General features: G+C 42.9%; 1 long non-coding RNA gene across 1 annotated transcript; it reads left to right on the top strand.

Moving 5' to 3' along the window:
* The first annotated feature begins 1,098 nt into the window (after positions 1-1,098).
* LOC121817083 (uncharacterized) lies at positions 1,099-10,397 on the top strand. Its single transcript, XR_006056822.2, has 2 exons — positions 1,099-1,683; positions 7,297-10,397. It is a non-coding gene; the product is annotated as an uncharacterized LOC121817083 (long non-coding RNA).
* The last annotated feature ends 6,078 nt before the right edge of the window (positions 10,398-16,475 follow it).

Genomic DNA, 16,475 nt, shown 5'->3' with positions numbered 1-16,475 from the left:
TTAGTGACTAAACAACACCAACAAATGTGAATATCCACACGAAAGTGCAGCAGTAAAAGCACAAGCATATGGGCTGGAAGAAACCCACCAAAGTGCCTCTAAGGATGGAGGGAGCAGGACGAGGAGTGAAGGCTGTTAGGGAAACACACCGAAGGAATACCAACGGAACATTTTATTCTCCTCCCACCCCTCCCATAAAAAAATCTGACACAGACATGACAAAACATTCAATTTGATGAAGTTAGGTGGTGATGAAGTCAGAATGGATGTTAGTTTTCTCCGAATTTCTATGGATTTTGAAATTTCTTTTTAAAAATTTGGGGATAAAAGGCAATAATTAGAGAAGAATGTAAGTCTTACCACATTTAATACAGGTAAGTGTGTCCGTGCCTAGGAAGGTGCCGGGAGCCAGCATGGGGAACCCCGCCCATGGCAAAGGTCATGAGGAAGGGGCCTGACATGCAAAGGTGGGATCAGGCCTCGTGGGCCGCCCCCCGCCACCCCCACCCTCCCCCGCCGGAACTTCTCGAGCATCTACCCCAAAACCAGAATCTTGTCTGTCTTATCATTTTGTGCCTTTCACCAACTCTCCTGACATTAATAGAGGGCTATCCCCGACCAACTTTCTCTGGAAAAGGTTAACTTAGAGCTCCAGTTAATAGTCTCCTGCATATAAAAGGAGTGTCTCAGCTCAAACCCCTCTGATGGCTCTCTGACTGGCCTGACAGGTTTCCCCGGACTTTTACAAACTACGCATGTGATTGTTTACAGCCCCCCAACTGTGAGAGGCCTAAAACATAGAGCCTTTCAAAGAGTTAAAAGCTATTAGAATAGTGCTGATTTCACTGTTGAGCCAGTGCTTGCTGCCAAGTTCCCATATCCCTCATCCACTGTGCACCTGGGAGTGCGTTAGTTAACATAGTTGCAATGTAAGAGAAACAAGTGTAGCCTTGAAACTAACCACATCAGACCTTTGAGCTAATTGGTTCTTTCTTTGTGACTTGCTGCACCTTTGCTTCATGAAAATGTAATTCTGTATGATACTTTCTGAGGCTAATGTAGATTAGAAATATAGAGAAAAAAACACTTCAGGGGAAAATAAGTTTTCTGGTTGAGCAGCCTTTATCGAAAGAGGGTCATAAAATGTTCACAGGACTCCAAGGCCAGAAGATAGTGTACACAACATCGTTTATGGAAAAGGTATACAGAAGAAAATCCTGGTTTTGATAAGGGCAAAACTGCTGGAATGTTTGGGCTGACTCTGTATGACCTTTACAAATTAAGGTCTAAAAGTCCCTTTTAAAAATAAAATAACAGGTCTCGCTCACAGAAGAAGCTTGGTCACCCTGTGCTTTGTTTTGTTTTGTTTTGTTTTGTTTCCTCTCACTTACTCTTTTTTTCAGGCTGATCTCTTTGAGCATAGAGGCTCTCTGTGTTCACTTATCTGCCCAGGTTTCTAAGACCTGAACGGGAAGACGTTCTGCATCTTCCCTCCCTCGGGAGACCGGGAGGGCACCTGTGGCCTCCGTGAACAGACCTCTCTCTCTCCTCTATTTTCTTATCTACAACATTCTTTCCTTATCTCTCTCTAAATCAATCGCTGACTCTGTCCCTGCTTCGAATTACCCTGGATCCACCAGGGCTGGACCCCGGCAAGTGGCGCCCGGAACAGGCTATTCAAAGGTAGGTATCTCGGAGCAATTTCTATTGCTCCCCGCGGAGCACTTTCTGTTGCTCCTCCCAGAGTAATTTCTGTTACTCCCCCAGTGTTGAGTTTTCGGGATGGATAGGACCTCACTTAGGGTGCTGCAGACCCCCCTGTACAGGATAGGCAGGGTGAGTAGGAGTGGGAAGTGTTAAAGGGTTGAAGAGAAACCCAGTTTCTAAAGGTTGAAAGAAACCTGCTTTCTAAGTGTTGAAAAGAAACCCCTCTTACAAAAGTTGAAACCAAACCCTCTTTACAAAACTTAATTTTCTGACATGGGTAACAGTGAATCAAAAGAAAGACAGCTTTTTATAGGAGTAATCTTGCATTTGTTAAATAAAAGAGGAATTAAAGTTAAGAAAGCCAATATTCAATCTTTTTTCACATTCGTACAAGAGCAATGTCCTTGGTTTCCAGAAGAAGGCACTGTTAACTTAGATACCTGGGAGAGAGTAGGAAAACAGCTAAAAACTTATCATGCCGAACATGGCTCAGAAAAGGTGTCTACTGACGCCTTTGCCTTATGGAATATAATTAGAGACACTTTAGACCCTGCCCCTGAATCTGAAAAAGTACATTTTAAAGACGAAAGTGAGGAAAGAAAGGTATCTGTTAAAGAGGAAGATGAGGAAAAAGAGGCTAAACCTAGCTATTGGCAGTTAAATGAAATGCTAGCTGCAATGACTGCCCAGGAAAAGGTAAAAGATAGGGATGAGAAAAAAGATCAGTTTTCAGATGAGGAAGATTTGGAAGAAAAAATAACTCAATATCATTCTGATGAGGATTGGCCTTTATTAAACAGAGATGCTCCAAGGAGTTTAAGAGAAACATCTCCAATCAGACCATTTGCTCCGAGGAGCTCAAGAGAACCTTCCCCAGTCAGGCCATTTGCTCCCAGGAGTTTAGGAGAAATGTCTCCTATCAGGCCATATGCCCCTAGGAGCTTAAGGGAGACATCCCCAGTTAAAACATCCGTAAGATTTAAACATCAGACAGTTAAAAGATCTTCGGAGTATGAGGGCAAAGATATGGGACATCCCGGCCCTCCCTTGCCCCACCCCCCACCCCTTATAAGGGTAAAAGAGCTCCACTAGAAACTCCCTGGAGAAGGGTCCTTTCTAGCCCCGAAGATGAATTTGATCCCCACCTTGAAGCTTATTTTCCTGTATTTGACGACTACGGTAGTGGAAGGGCTATCGAATGGGAACCCATTCCAATGAAAATGGTGAAAGAATTAAAACAGGCATGTGCTTCGTATGGGCCTAGAGCCCCGTACACTATACAGCTGGTAGAAGCCTTAGCAGGCAGATGGATGTCACCCTATGACTGGAAAACCGTCACTAAACTTGTCTATCTGGAGGGCAATATGTACTTTGGAGAGCTGAATTTGATGATCTTGCCCCAAAACAAGCCGATAATAACCAGAGATATGACCCAACATATATTGTAAAAAGTATGCTGACAGGGACTGATGAATACATAATACTTAAAGACCAGATGAAATTAGACAAATTTACTCTGCAACAAGTAACTGCCTGTGCCATTGCGGCCTGGTGATCATTACCTGAAGGGGAAGAATCAACCTCTTCTCTCTCAAATATCAAACAAAAACCAGAGGAGCCATATGAGGACTTTGTCTCACGGCTTTCAGAGGCTGTCCGCAGAGTAATTTCTAATTACGAGGCAGATGGAATATTGATAAAACAACTGGCATTTGAAAATGCTAGCTCCACCTGCCAGGCTATTTTACGTCCTATAAAAAAAATCTGGGGAACTAATAGATTATATCAGGCAATGTGCAGATGTAGTACCATCAGCGCTGGAGGGTGTTGCCATAGCTGCAGCGATAAAAGGGAATTCTTATCAACAGGCAGTACAATCCTTTTTTACAAACAGGAATAACCCTTCAAAGAGTCGTTCCAGTAGTCCAGGCCAGAATATTGGTTTATCCAAGGGCTGCTTCTCTCGAGGACAGGAGGGGCACTTTATGCGCGCTTGCCCCCATAAAGCAGCTGGTTCTTCTCAGCCGAATTCTGCCCCCTCCCACACCCCTGGCTGTGTCCGCTCCGCAAAATTCTCCTGCCCCGCCCTTATCTGCTAATATCCCTAGGTCTCTTTGCCCTCGTTGTCAAAAAGGATATCATTGGGCAAAAGAATGCAGGTCACAATTCCGTAGAAACGGAGCATTTTTGGGCCCTGACCAGCAGTCAAGAAACGAATTGAGGGGCCAGCCCCAGGGCCCGACAATGATTGGGGCAACGACACTGAACCCATTCATACCCTTCGTCCCATCGCAGAACTCATCAGAGCAACCCCAGGCAGTGCAGGACTGGACCTCAGTTCCACCACCTCAACAATATTAACACCAGATAGCCCCACTATAAAAACTCCTGCGGAGGTTAAAGGCCCATTACCGACAGGCTTGGTGGGAATTATATTAGGCAGAAGTTCCTTAGCTATGCAAGGTCTCACAATTATCCCTGGAGTGATTGACTCAGATTATACAGGAGAAATTCAGATAATGATTTCACCCCCAACTAAAACTATACAAATTCATCGGGGACAAAGAATAGCTCAAATTTCACTTTTGCCTTCCCACACTGCCATAGGGCACACAGCTACTCAAAGTGAAAGGCAGGAGAAAGGATTTGGGTCTAGTGATATGGTTTTTTGGATAACAGAAATTACTCAGAAACGCCCTTTGAAAACTATTCTGGTCAGTGGCAAGTCTATTGTGGGGTTATTAGACACAGGAGCAGATGTTTCTTGTATTTCAGGAAAAGACTGGCCCAGCTCCTGGCCCACACATACTACTGAAAATGAGTTGGTGGGATTAGGAAGAGCCCCCGCAGTAGCTAAAAGTGCAAAAATTTTAGATTGGCAATTTGAGGATATTTGTGGAACTTTTCAGCCATATATAGTTCCTTCACTCCCCTTTACCCTGTGGGGGAGGGACATGCTGTCTCAAATGGGAGTGTTACTTTTTAGCCCTGATGATAAAGTGACCTCTGAAATGCTCCAGATGGGCTATGATCCATCAAAAGGATTAGGTAAACAACAGACAGGAATAATTGAGCCAATTTGCCCAACTCCTCCACAGCTACCTACTGGATTGGGGTATCCAAATTTATAATGGAGGCCATTGTTTTTGCTGCTGACCCCATTATGTGGAAATCTCAGGAACCAGTGTGGGTGGAACAATGGCCTCTCCCTAAAGAAAAATTACTGGCAGCTAAAGTGTTAACCTTTGAACAACTACAATTGGGACATATTGAGCCCTCCAATAGCCCCTGGAACACTCCTATTTTTGTCATTAAGAAAAAATCTGGTAAATGGCAGCTTTTACAGGATTTGAGAGCAATTAATGCCACCGTGGAGGACATGGGGGCCTTACAACCTGGGTTCCCTTCCCCAGTAGCCGTTCCAGAGGGATATAATATAATTGTAATTGATTTACAAGATTGTTTTTTCACCATTCCCTTAAGTGCTGAGGATAAAAAGCGATTTGCCTTTAGTTTTCCAGCAGAAAATCTTAAACAGCCTTATTTAAGGTTTCAATGGAAAGTGTTACCTCAGGGAATGAAAAATAGCCCTACCCTATGTCAAAAATTTGTCAGTGCCGCTTTGGAGGATATTAGGGCTAAATATGAACAAGTATATATGATTCACTATATGAATGATATTTTAATAGCTCATCCTGACAGAGCTCATTTGCAAACTGTTCTCCATAATTTAACCCAGGCATTGTCAGCTAGAGGCTTAAAAATTGCCCCGGAGAAAATTCAAATTAATCTGCCCATAACCTACTTGGGAAGGGTTATAAATTCAGAAACAGTGACTCATGCCTCACTACAATTGAGAAAAGATCATCTTGTTACTTTAAATGACTATCAAAAACTTTTAGGTGATATCAATTGGATTAGGCCCTATTTAAAATTAACCACTGCTGAATTGAAGCCTCTTTTTAACATTTTGTGCTGGGATCCCGATCCAACTTCAAAAAGGCAATTAACTGCTGAGGCTCAGAAGGCCCTAGGCAAAGTAGAAAAAGCTTTCTCTGATAGCTAAGTAAAAAAAATTTATTTAACAGCAAACTGGCAATTCCTCTGCCTAGCTACCCCAACTGCACCTACGGGAGTGTTATGGCAAAGCGGCCCCGTAGAATGGATCCATCTTCCCGCTCAAGCTAAAAAAGTAGTGGCTTCTTATCCAGGCTTGATAGGTACGTTGATATTAAAAGGAAGAAAGCGGAGCATTGAATTATTTGGTAAAGAGCCATCAGAAATTGTAATTCCATATAATAAGGAACAACTTGATGCTCTTCTAATGTTTGATGAAGATTGGCAGATTGCTATAGGAAATTATTGTGGTCAAATTTTGCATCATTTACCCTCGCATGTTTTGTTGAATTTTATGTCCAAGCATCCAGTTATTTTTCCTGTTAGATGTAAACAGTTCCCTATTCCAGATGCTCAGATAGCTTTTACTAATGGGTCAGCAAATGGGAAATCCTCCATAGTTACAAGAAATCATCATAAAGTTTTAGAAACACAGGAAACTTCAGCTCAAAGGGCTGAAATCACAGCTGTTATAGAGGCTTTTTTTATGTTCGCAGATGAGGAATTTAGCCTCTACTCTGACTCTCAGTATGTGGTCAGACTGTTTCCACACATTGAGACTGCGGTTCTGCCAGAGAACAAAACTACTATCTTTCACTTGTTAACAAAATTACAGCAACAAATTTGGAAAAGGAATAAAGTATTTTTTATCGGCCACATTCGGGCTCATTCAGGACTGCCTGGCCCTTTAAATGCTCTAAATGATTTGGCAGATTCACTAACCCGGACTACAGTGGCTTCTGTTTTTGAAGAGGCCCGAGCCTCTCACTCACTTCATCATCAAAATGCCACTGCTTGAAGATATCAGTTTCAAATCCCTCGAGAGTCTGCTCCAGAGATTGTTCTTTCCTGCTTACACTTCCCTGCTACTATTAATAGCCTGCCTATGGGAGTTAACCCTCGAGATCTCAAACCTAATGCGCTCTGGCACATCTCCTCATTTGGAAAATTAGCTTTTGTTCATGTAACTGTAGATACCTTTTCTCAGGTTATTATTGCAACTGCTCGCACAGGTGAAGCTTTTAAAGATGTCATACAACATCTCTTTCTTGTTTTTCATATTTGGGCTTGCCAAAAGCTTTAAAAACTGATAATGCCCCTGCTTACACTTCTAAATCTTTCCAGGAATTTTGTACAAAGTTTCAAATTAAACATAACACTGGCATCCCTTATAATTTGCAGGGACAAGCCATTGTGGAAAGAGCACATCAAACATTAAAAATCCAAATTCAAAAATTAAAGGAAGAGGAATTTAAGTATAGTTCCCCCCATCAGATTTTACAACATGCTCTTTTTGTAATAAATAATTTAAATGTGGATTCATCCGGAACCACTGCAATGCTTCATCATTGGTGCCCGGAGCAATTAAATGCAAAGCCATTGGTGAAATGGAGGGACCTCCTCTCCGGACAATGGAAAGGTCCCGACCCATTGTTAACCAGTGGCCGAGGATATGCTTGTATTTTTCCACAGGACACAGATTCTCCGATTTGGGTTCCAGACAGATTGATTCGCCATGTCACAGCTCCCTGGATACCGGATTCCCCCACTGCCATGACCCAAAAGAAGGAAGAGGCCTCCTCTACCTCCACTCTCTCTGCCAGCCCGGGAAGCACTGCTGACCTCCGGACGACTGACATCGGAGATCCCAGATGGGCAAGGAACGGATCTGCCCACAAGACAGATGTCACAACTTCACATATGGGATATTGCTCCCCCTGATCCCCCACCCCGCAAAAAGATGCCAGGTCGTCCTACTCAGGCGACTCAACGAGCCTCCATACCCACCTGGGGACAGATTAAAACGCTCTGTCACCAAGCACAGAGGATAGCTTCTTTACAGGGATCTTCAACCTCCCCTGAGAAAGTGTTTACTGCTGTGCTTGCCCTACTATCTTGCCAGGTAGGCATCTCCTCCCCCACTCCAGAAAATTATTGGGCATATTTCCCTGATCCTCCAACTTTTCATATAGTCACGTGGAGTAGTGACCCTATAAGGGTTAAGACAGACCAACCTCACCTTCTGGGAGGATCTTATACTTCCTATATAAAAGACCAATACCCTATTAATTTCAATTATACCTTTAGGGGACTAACGGATGATTTTCCTGTTTGCTTTAATTTTCCTTCTGGTCATACATGAAACTTTATTACCAAGAAAGGATGTGTTGGAGCCTCTAAAAAGGCAGTTCTGACAGACTCCCCAACCTCAAAATTTGCATTTAAAGGGGATCAGTCAGTCTGGATATTACAAGCTCATATGCCTGGGGTCCTTGACCCCTATGAATCCTTATTTCTCAAAGCTCCACCAGAATATCCAAATTGTGACAGTGTTGCTCCCTCGGATGTCATATGGAAAACTATAGATGATCGTTTAGGGTATCCGACTTGGAAATCTTGTACTTATAATTCGAGAAGTGATTACAGAATACCTGGAGGAGGAAATTATACAATTCAGGACTGGAGCAACTCAAACCCAGGTCAGGACCCAATGACCAACGATGACTTTATCAATAGATTGGACAATTGGAAAGAATATTCAGTGCCTTGTCCATTAACTGCCACTAGACGGCATCATAATCAATTTGTTTCCCCTATGCTGTCTTATACGGCTAAGGGTAAAACCTTCTGGCAGCCAGAAATTTGGAGAGCCCTTGCTGCTACTGCCCCTATTACTTTAACCCAGCCAGAAAATAATTCTATTTACTCTATTTTAGCTTGCCTACCCTCTCCTTATGTTTTTCTTTTCACTAATGACTCCAGAAAACTTAATATACGAATGAATTATTCAGGTGTACCTAATGTAGTGTCTTGTGAACAATGCATGCTTTCATCTTGCTTAACTCCTCAATATAATGTTTGCTTTTTTTGTGGCATTAAAACGTCCACCCTATCTTATGGTGCCTGTAACTGTAACCACTTATTGGTATGATAACCATGGTCTGCAACAACTGCAAGATTTAATGCGATCATGATGGTTTGTGGGCTTACTTATCTTAGGAATATCAGCTTTAATAGCTGCAATCGCTTCTGTTACTGTGGCAGCAATATCATTGACTCAACAAGTACATACTGCTCAATATGTTGATACTATGTCCAAAAATGTTTCTTTAATGTTGGCCACACAAGAAGTTATAGATAGGAAGCTAGAGATGAAGGTAGATGCCCTGGAAGAAGCAGGAACACATATTGGGACTGAATTACAGGCATTAAAAGTGAAGTTGACACTGTCCTGTCATGCCAACTACCGGTGGATTTGGGTAACACCCCTAAAAGTGAATGAGATGGGTTATAACTGGGAAAAAATTAGAAACCACGTTTCAAGGGTATGGAATAGTTCCAGCGTTAGTTTAGATTTAGGGAAACTTCATAATCAGATAACCACCATGGAACACTCCCGATTAGACTTTACTGCCGCAGGAGCAGCTAATGACTTTTTCCACACCTTTTCTAATTTCATTTCTGGAAAAAACATTCTGTCTGCTGTCTTTAGCTATGTTGCTGTGGGTGCTCTAATCTTGCTTCTCATAATTATTCTTCCCTGTATTGTCAGGATTATTCGACGGAGCATTCAGAAGCTCCCGATTGAACTACATCTGGCTGTTTTAAGAAATAAAAAAGGGGGAGATGCCGGGAGCCAGCATGGGGAACCCCGCCCATGGCAAAGGTCATGAGGAAGGGGCCTGACATGCAAAGGCGGGATCAGGCCTTGTGGGCCACCCCCCCTACCCCCGACCCTGCTGGAACTTCTCAAGCATCTACCCCAAAACCAGAATCTTGTCTGTCTTATCATTTTGTGCCTTTCACCAACTCTCCTGACATTAACAGGGGGCTATCCCAGACCAATTTTCTCTGGAAAAGGTTAACTTAGAGCTCCAGTTAATAGTCTCCTGCATATAAAAGGAGTGTCTCAGCTCAAACCCCTCTGATGGCTCTCTGACTGGCCTGACAGGTTTCCCCGGACTTTTACAACTACGCATGTAATTGTTTACAGCCCCCCAACTGTGAGAGGCATGGGAAGCCTAAAACATAGAGCCTTTCAAAGAGTTAAAAGCTATTAGAATAGTGCTGGTGTAAGATTTCACTGTTGAGCCAGTGCTTGCTGCCAAGTTCCCATATCCCTCATCCACTGTGCACCTGGGAGTGCATTAGTTAACATAGTTGCAATGTAAGAGAAACAAGTGTAGCCTTGAAACTAACCACATCAGAACTTTGAGCTAACTGGTTCTTTCTTTGTGACTTGCTGCACCTTTGCTTCATGAAAATGTAATTCTGTTTGATACTTTCTGAGGCTAAGGAAGATTAGAAATATAGAGAAAAAGCACTTCAAGGGAAAATAAGTTTTCTGGTTGAGCAGCCTTTATCAAAAGAGGGTCATAAAATGTTCACAGGACTCCAAGGCCAGAAGATAATGTACACAACATCGTTTATGGAAAAGGTATACAGAAAAAAAATCCTGGTTTCGATAAGGGCAAAACTGCTGGAATGTTTGGGCTGACTCTGTATGACCTTTACAAATTAAGGTCTAAAAGTCCCTTTTAAAAATAAAATAACGGGTCTCGCTCACAGAAGAAGCTTGGTCACCCTGTGTTTTGTTTTGTTTTGTTTTGTTTTCTCTCACTTACTCTTTTTTTCAGGCTGATCTCTGGGCATGAAGGCTCTCTGTGTTCACTTATCTGCCTGGGTTTCTAAGACCTGAACAGGAAGACGTTCTGCGTCTTCACTCCCTCGGGAGACCGGGGTGGGGGGGCACCTGTGGCCTCCGTGAACAGACCTCTCTCTCTCCTCTATTTTCTTATCTACAACATTCTTTCCTTATCTCTCTCTAAATCAATCGCTGACTCTGTCCCCGCTTCGAATTACCCTGGATCCACTGGGGCTGGACTCTGGCAGGAAGGGAATCAGAGGTTAATTAAAATGTTAGCAGCTGCTACCTTTAGGTGGAAGGACAGTGAGCTATTTTACTTCTTTTTTATTTGTGTCTCTGCATTTTGTAAAGTTCTTTTGTAAAGCTAACACTTTAATATTTGAATCAAAAACAAGCAAGCAAATAAAACCACATCCTGTTGACATACAGAAAAGCTGAAATCAGACAGGACTTCATATGTGAGTTCTACGTTAGAGGCCAGGAGAGTTTATGCAGGAAATCCTGACATCTAATAAACTGAAGCAAGGGACTCCACTAGATATTACACAGATTTCCTTAAGCCTTTAGGCCAAGTTACCTCATCCAACCAGAAAGAAAAAAAAAAAAAAGTAAGAGCGGGATCTGTAGAAAAGACCTTCAAATGTGAAATGAAGAAATAATGACTTCTAGCAAGGAGGAGGTTTTCCAATAATTTTTACCCACGTCTCACCCATCAGTGGGTTTCTGGCTTCTTACCAAGTCACCTATTTATAGCACAGTAAGCAGCCCTACTAGAGGCAATATTTCAGCAAAAGTCAAGTGAAAGGAAAGAATAAATATCTGGCAACTGAACAAGTCTGTCATCAGGGATAAGGGCTAATTAAACCCATATTATTTACTGTTCTAATTAGACCACTGTTCAGTTCAATTTCTCGCATCAAATGTCACCAAACAGAACTGTGTCCTATCTATAACATAATATAAAATAAAGTTTTAATTCATAAAGAATACAATAAGCAGTCTAATACATTCATCTAGGCTTTTAGGTTGGTGAGTTCAAATCATTTTAGGTAAACATTTAAAATATACACAGCTGAAATTGATTTTTCATTTTGTCACAATATACTGATATGTTGAATGTGAAAAGTTGAAAACATCATCATATATTTTTTAAAATGAAAGTTGAGAGTACATTGCAATATTGTTTTAATTTGTTTTTATTCCCACTCTTCCATCTATTCAGTTTATAGTTAGCGTCAGGTTCCTTTCCATAACTTCTCCACTGTTACTTAACTAAGAAAAGTATTTTGATTCTAAAATAACTAAAATAGGCAAGTTGTATAGGCAGGTCTTTGATTTCTCTGATTGAATCAGTAAGATATTTTTTTTCCCCCTAAGAAAACAGAGGGAAGATGACATCTCAAGAGGGGTCCTCAAGTTTTTCTCCTCTCCTTGGCCATGAAGATGGTTAGATTTTGCTTTGAAATCGCACTTTTATTTCCTACTAGCCAATCTTCCTGCCATCTCATCAATCTTCTTTTTCCAAAGAGTAGCAATGATATCCCTAATTTCCACCTGCTTTTCATCTGTTCCATGTGATGCCAACAGTATGATGATAATAAGACAAACATTTAGGAAAAAAAACAACAAACCTCTCTTGGACCTGAACTGTCACGTGTCACAGAGTCTTTTCTGAACATTTATGTTTGTGTGTGTGTTTTCTCCCTCATAGTGACAGAGAACCTGCTTCCCTGAAACTTTCAGCCTTCTAGAGCAGTGAACGGGGAGTCTGCATCCTCTGCTACAGAAGAACTCTTCTTGAGATTTCTCAAACTAGCTGGTACCTTCAAGAATGCAGACAAGGTCAAATGCTGAGAAGTATTAGGCTAAAGTGTTGAGAGTCAGTTGTGCCTAGCACTGAGGAAGTCACTGGTGTATTTGTGAGCCGTTTCATTGTCATGATGAAACAAACAAAAATGAGAGCAGACAGTTGGGGGGCCAAGAGGCAACTAAAGGGGAAGGGGGTGTAGTGCAGCCTTGACCGCTGGGTTTTCTTTTCGTTTTTGTAATCCAAGTGACTGACTTAAGCTTTGCTTGCCAAGGCACGCGCTTTGAAGACGGCCATCTTCAATAAACACACCGCCAGCCACACAACTAGATAAAAAAAAGCCAGGCTCCACCTCCCCCTGCTCCGTCCCGGAATGAGACACCTTACTGCAAGCAAGTAATTTCTTGTGTTGATTATTTTTTTAAAAAATGGCAGTTTATGTGGTGAAATTATTGAAAAGTTCTAGACTTGGGGATGAATTAAAAAGTCAAAGTGAAAGAAACAAATCTAATATGGAGTTAGATTTTATTGTTGTTGTACAGTTGCTCAGTCATGTCTGACTCTTGGCCACCCCATGGACTGCAGCATGCCAGGCTTCCCTGTCCATCACCATCTCCTGGAGCTTACTTAAACTCATGTCCATCGAGTCGGTGATGCCATCCAACCATCTCCTCCTCTGTCATCCCCTTCTCCTCCTGCCCTCAATCTTTCCCAGCATCAGGGTCTTTTCTAATGAGTCAGCTCTTCACATCAGGTGGCCGTTATTGGCGCTTCAGCTTCAGCATCAGACCTTGCAATGAACACTCAGGATTGATTTCTGTGACGGTTTCACGCTGAGTAATTCTCACAAACACACAGGATAATGAGAGACAGTGCAGGGAGAGTCACAGAAGAGCAACTCCCCGAGAAAACGTTGTATGTATGTGTGTTACTCAGTCGTGTTGGACTCTGTGACCCCATGGACTGTAGCCCGCCAGGCTCCTCTGTCTATGGGATTCTCCAGGCAAGAATACTGGAGTGGGTTGCCATTCCCTTCTCCAGGGGATCTTCTCAACCCAGGGATCGAACCTGAGTCTCCCTCATTGCAGGCAGATTCTTTACCATCTGAGCCAGCAAGGAAGCCCAAAATCCATGAAAGTGAAAGTTGCTCAGTTGTATCTGACTCTTTGCAACCCCATGGACTGTACAGTCCATGAAGTTCTCCAGGCCAGAAAACTGGGGTGGGTAGCCTTTCCCTTCTTCAGGGGATCTTCCCAGCCCAGGGATCAAACCCAGGTCTCCCGCATTGCAGGTGGATTCTTTACCTGCTGAGCCACAAATGCTGAGTGCATATTTATTGGTAACTTATAATCTTGAAGAGCAGTAAAGCAAGACAGAGATCAGAACTCTGGGATTAAGAATCCTCCTGGAAGTCTGGAGGTAATCACATGAGAGTCGTGAAGAAAGGCCTTTGAGGATAAGAGAGTTTGTTCTGCATGCAGAACAGTATCTAGCTAATGCTGACACGTCAGAACTTCTAACTTACGGGCAGGGGAAAGAGCAAGCAAGCAGGAGAGAATGAGTAAGATTGAATTCCAGGAGACATTCCTGAGAAAGCAGCAAAACATGGTTCCCCTAGATTTCCTTTAAGATTGACTGGTTTGCTCTCCTTGCAGTCCAAGGGACTCTGGAGAGTCTTCTCCAACACCACAGTTCAAAAGCATCAATTCTTTGGCACTCAGTCTTCTTTATGGTCCAACTCTCACATCTACGGGAAAAACCATAGCTTTGCCTACACTGACCTTTGTTGGCAAGCCAATGTCTCTGCTTTTTAATATGCTTTCTAGGTTTGTTATAGCTTTTTTGCCAAGAAGTTAGATTTATTCTTCCCTATTACGTGAACATGGACAAGTTTCTTACCCTCTCCAAGTTACTTTCTTTATGTGTGTGTGTGCTAAGTCACTTCAGTCATGTCCGGCTCTGTGTGGCTCTCTAGACTGTGGCCCACAAGGCCCCTCTGTCCATGAGATTCTTCAGGCAAGAAAACTGGAGTGGGTTGCTATTTCCTTCTCCAGGGGATCTTCCTGACCTGGATCAAACTTGGATCTCTTAGGTCTCCTGCATTGGCAGGCAGGTTCTCTACCACTAGCACCACCTGGGAAGCCCACTTTCCTAATAGTTACTTTTTTTTTTTTTTTTGGCTGCACCTCATGGCATGTGGGATCTAGTTCCCTGACCAGGGATCAAACCTGCGTCCCCTACACTGAAAGCACAGAGTCTTAACCACTGGACCACTAGAGAAGTTCCCTCTAGATGGTGGGGGAGTGGGGGGGGGTGAGGGGGATTGCATAGATAAAAATCAAGCAAATGTGACAAAATGTTAGCAATTGGTGGAGACCTAGGTTATAAGCGTACAGTACTTAACTTACATGCTTTGTATTGTTCTATCAATATTTCTGTAGGTTTGACTCTTCTCAAAACAGAAAAATAAAACTGGGAATAGTGGTAGTGGTAAAGAATGGTAAATAGTGGTAAAATAAAGCTAGTGGTAAAGGATCCACCTGCCAATGCAGGGGACTTGAGACACAGGTTCAATCCCTGGGTCGGGAAGATCCCCTGGAGGCGGGCATGGAAACCCACTCCAGTATTCTTGCCTGGAGAATCCCATGGACAGAGGGGCCTTGTGGGCTACAGTCCATAGGGTCGCAAAGAGTCGCAGGCAACTGAAGTGACTTAGCACACACATGAGGGAGGGGCATGGTTGATTGTTGCAAATGTCTTGGTGTAGGAGTTCTTTGTTCCCACAGCTGTCCAGATAGATCATGTCACAGTATTCCTATAGATCTCCAACAGGACAGATGTTATTCTCTGCTCTGCAACTTTTTATCTCTGTACAAAAGGAAAAGTGTTATAGCCTTACAGGTCAGAGCCTTTGGGCTCTGAGAATGGGCTATCCTGTGTATTTCAGGCTACATAGAACACAATGCATACAATAGAACACAAAGGCTAAACTGAAGGAAACAGATCTAGTATGGAGTGAGATTTATTCTTCCCAATTACATGGACACAGATAAGATTCTTACTGTCTCTAAGTTTCTTTCTTGATAGTTAAAAGTAACAAAGAAGAAGAAGCTATGCCTTCAGTTCAGTTCAGTTCAGTCACTCAGTCGTGTCCGACTCTTTGTGACCCCATGAATCGCAGCACACAGGCCTCCCTGTTCATCACCAACTCCCGGAGTTCACTCAGACTCATGTCCATTGAGTCAGTGATGCCATCCAGCCATCTCATCCTCTGTCGTCCCCTTCTCCTCCTGCCCCCAATCCCTCCCAGCATCAGAGTCTTTTCCAATGAGTCAACTCTTTGCATGAGGTGGCCAAAGTACTGCAGTTTCAGCTTTAGCATCATTCCTTCCAAAGAACACCCAGGGCTGATCTCCTTCAGAATGGACTGGTTGGATCTCCTTGCAGTCCAAGGGACTCTCAAGAGTCTTCTTCAACACCACACTTCAAAAGCATCAATTCTTCAGCACTCAGCCTTCTTCGCAGTCCAGCTCTCACATCCATACATGACTACTGGAAAAACCATAGCCTTGACTAGACGGACCTTAGTCGGCAAAGTAATGTCTCTGCTTTTGAATATGCTATCTAGGTTGATCATAGCTTTCCTTCCAAGGAGTAAGCGTCTTTTAATTTCATGGCTGCAGTCACCATCTGCAGTGATTTTGGAGCCCAAAAAAATAAAGTCTGACACTGTTTCCACTGTTTCCCATCTATTTCCCATGAAGTGATAGGACCGGATGCCATGATCTTTGTCTTCTGAATGTTGAGCTTTAAGCCAACTTTTTCGCTCTCCTCCTTCACTTTCATCAAGAGGCTTTTTAGTTCCTCTTCGCTTTCTGCCATAAGGGTGGTATCACCTGCATATCTGAGGTTATTGATATTGCTCCCGGCAATCTTGATTCCAGCTTGTGTTCTTCCAGCCCAGCGTATCTCATGATGTACTCTGCATATAAGTTAAATAAGCTATGCCTTACACCTTCCCTAATTATTTTGTGAATACCAGTCATGGTATCAGATATAAAGTGCTTTGCAAACAGCAGAGCCCTTCCTGGCACAAGGGGTCACCCACGTGGTTATTTGGGCAGCACCAAGTGGTCCTAGATCACCTGGCCAAGCCTCTTGCCTTTGGCTGTCTCAACTCCAGCCAATCTCTGCTGC

This window comes from Ovis aries, chromosome 18, assembly GCF_016772045.2.
Source record: "Ovis aries strain OAR_USU_Benz2616 breed Rambouillet chromosome 18, ARS-UI_Ramb_v3.0, whole genome shotgun sequence".
NCBI lineage: Eukaryota > Metazoa > Chordata > Mammalia > Artiodactyla > Bovidae > Ovis > Ovis aries.
Note: the sequence above shows the minus strand (reverse complement) of the source record. Positions and strands in the feature narration are given on the sequence as shown.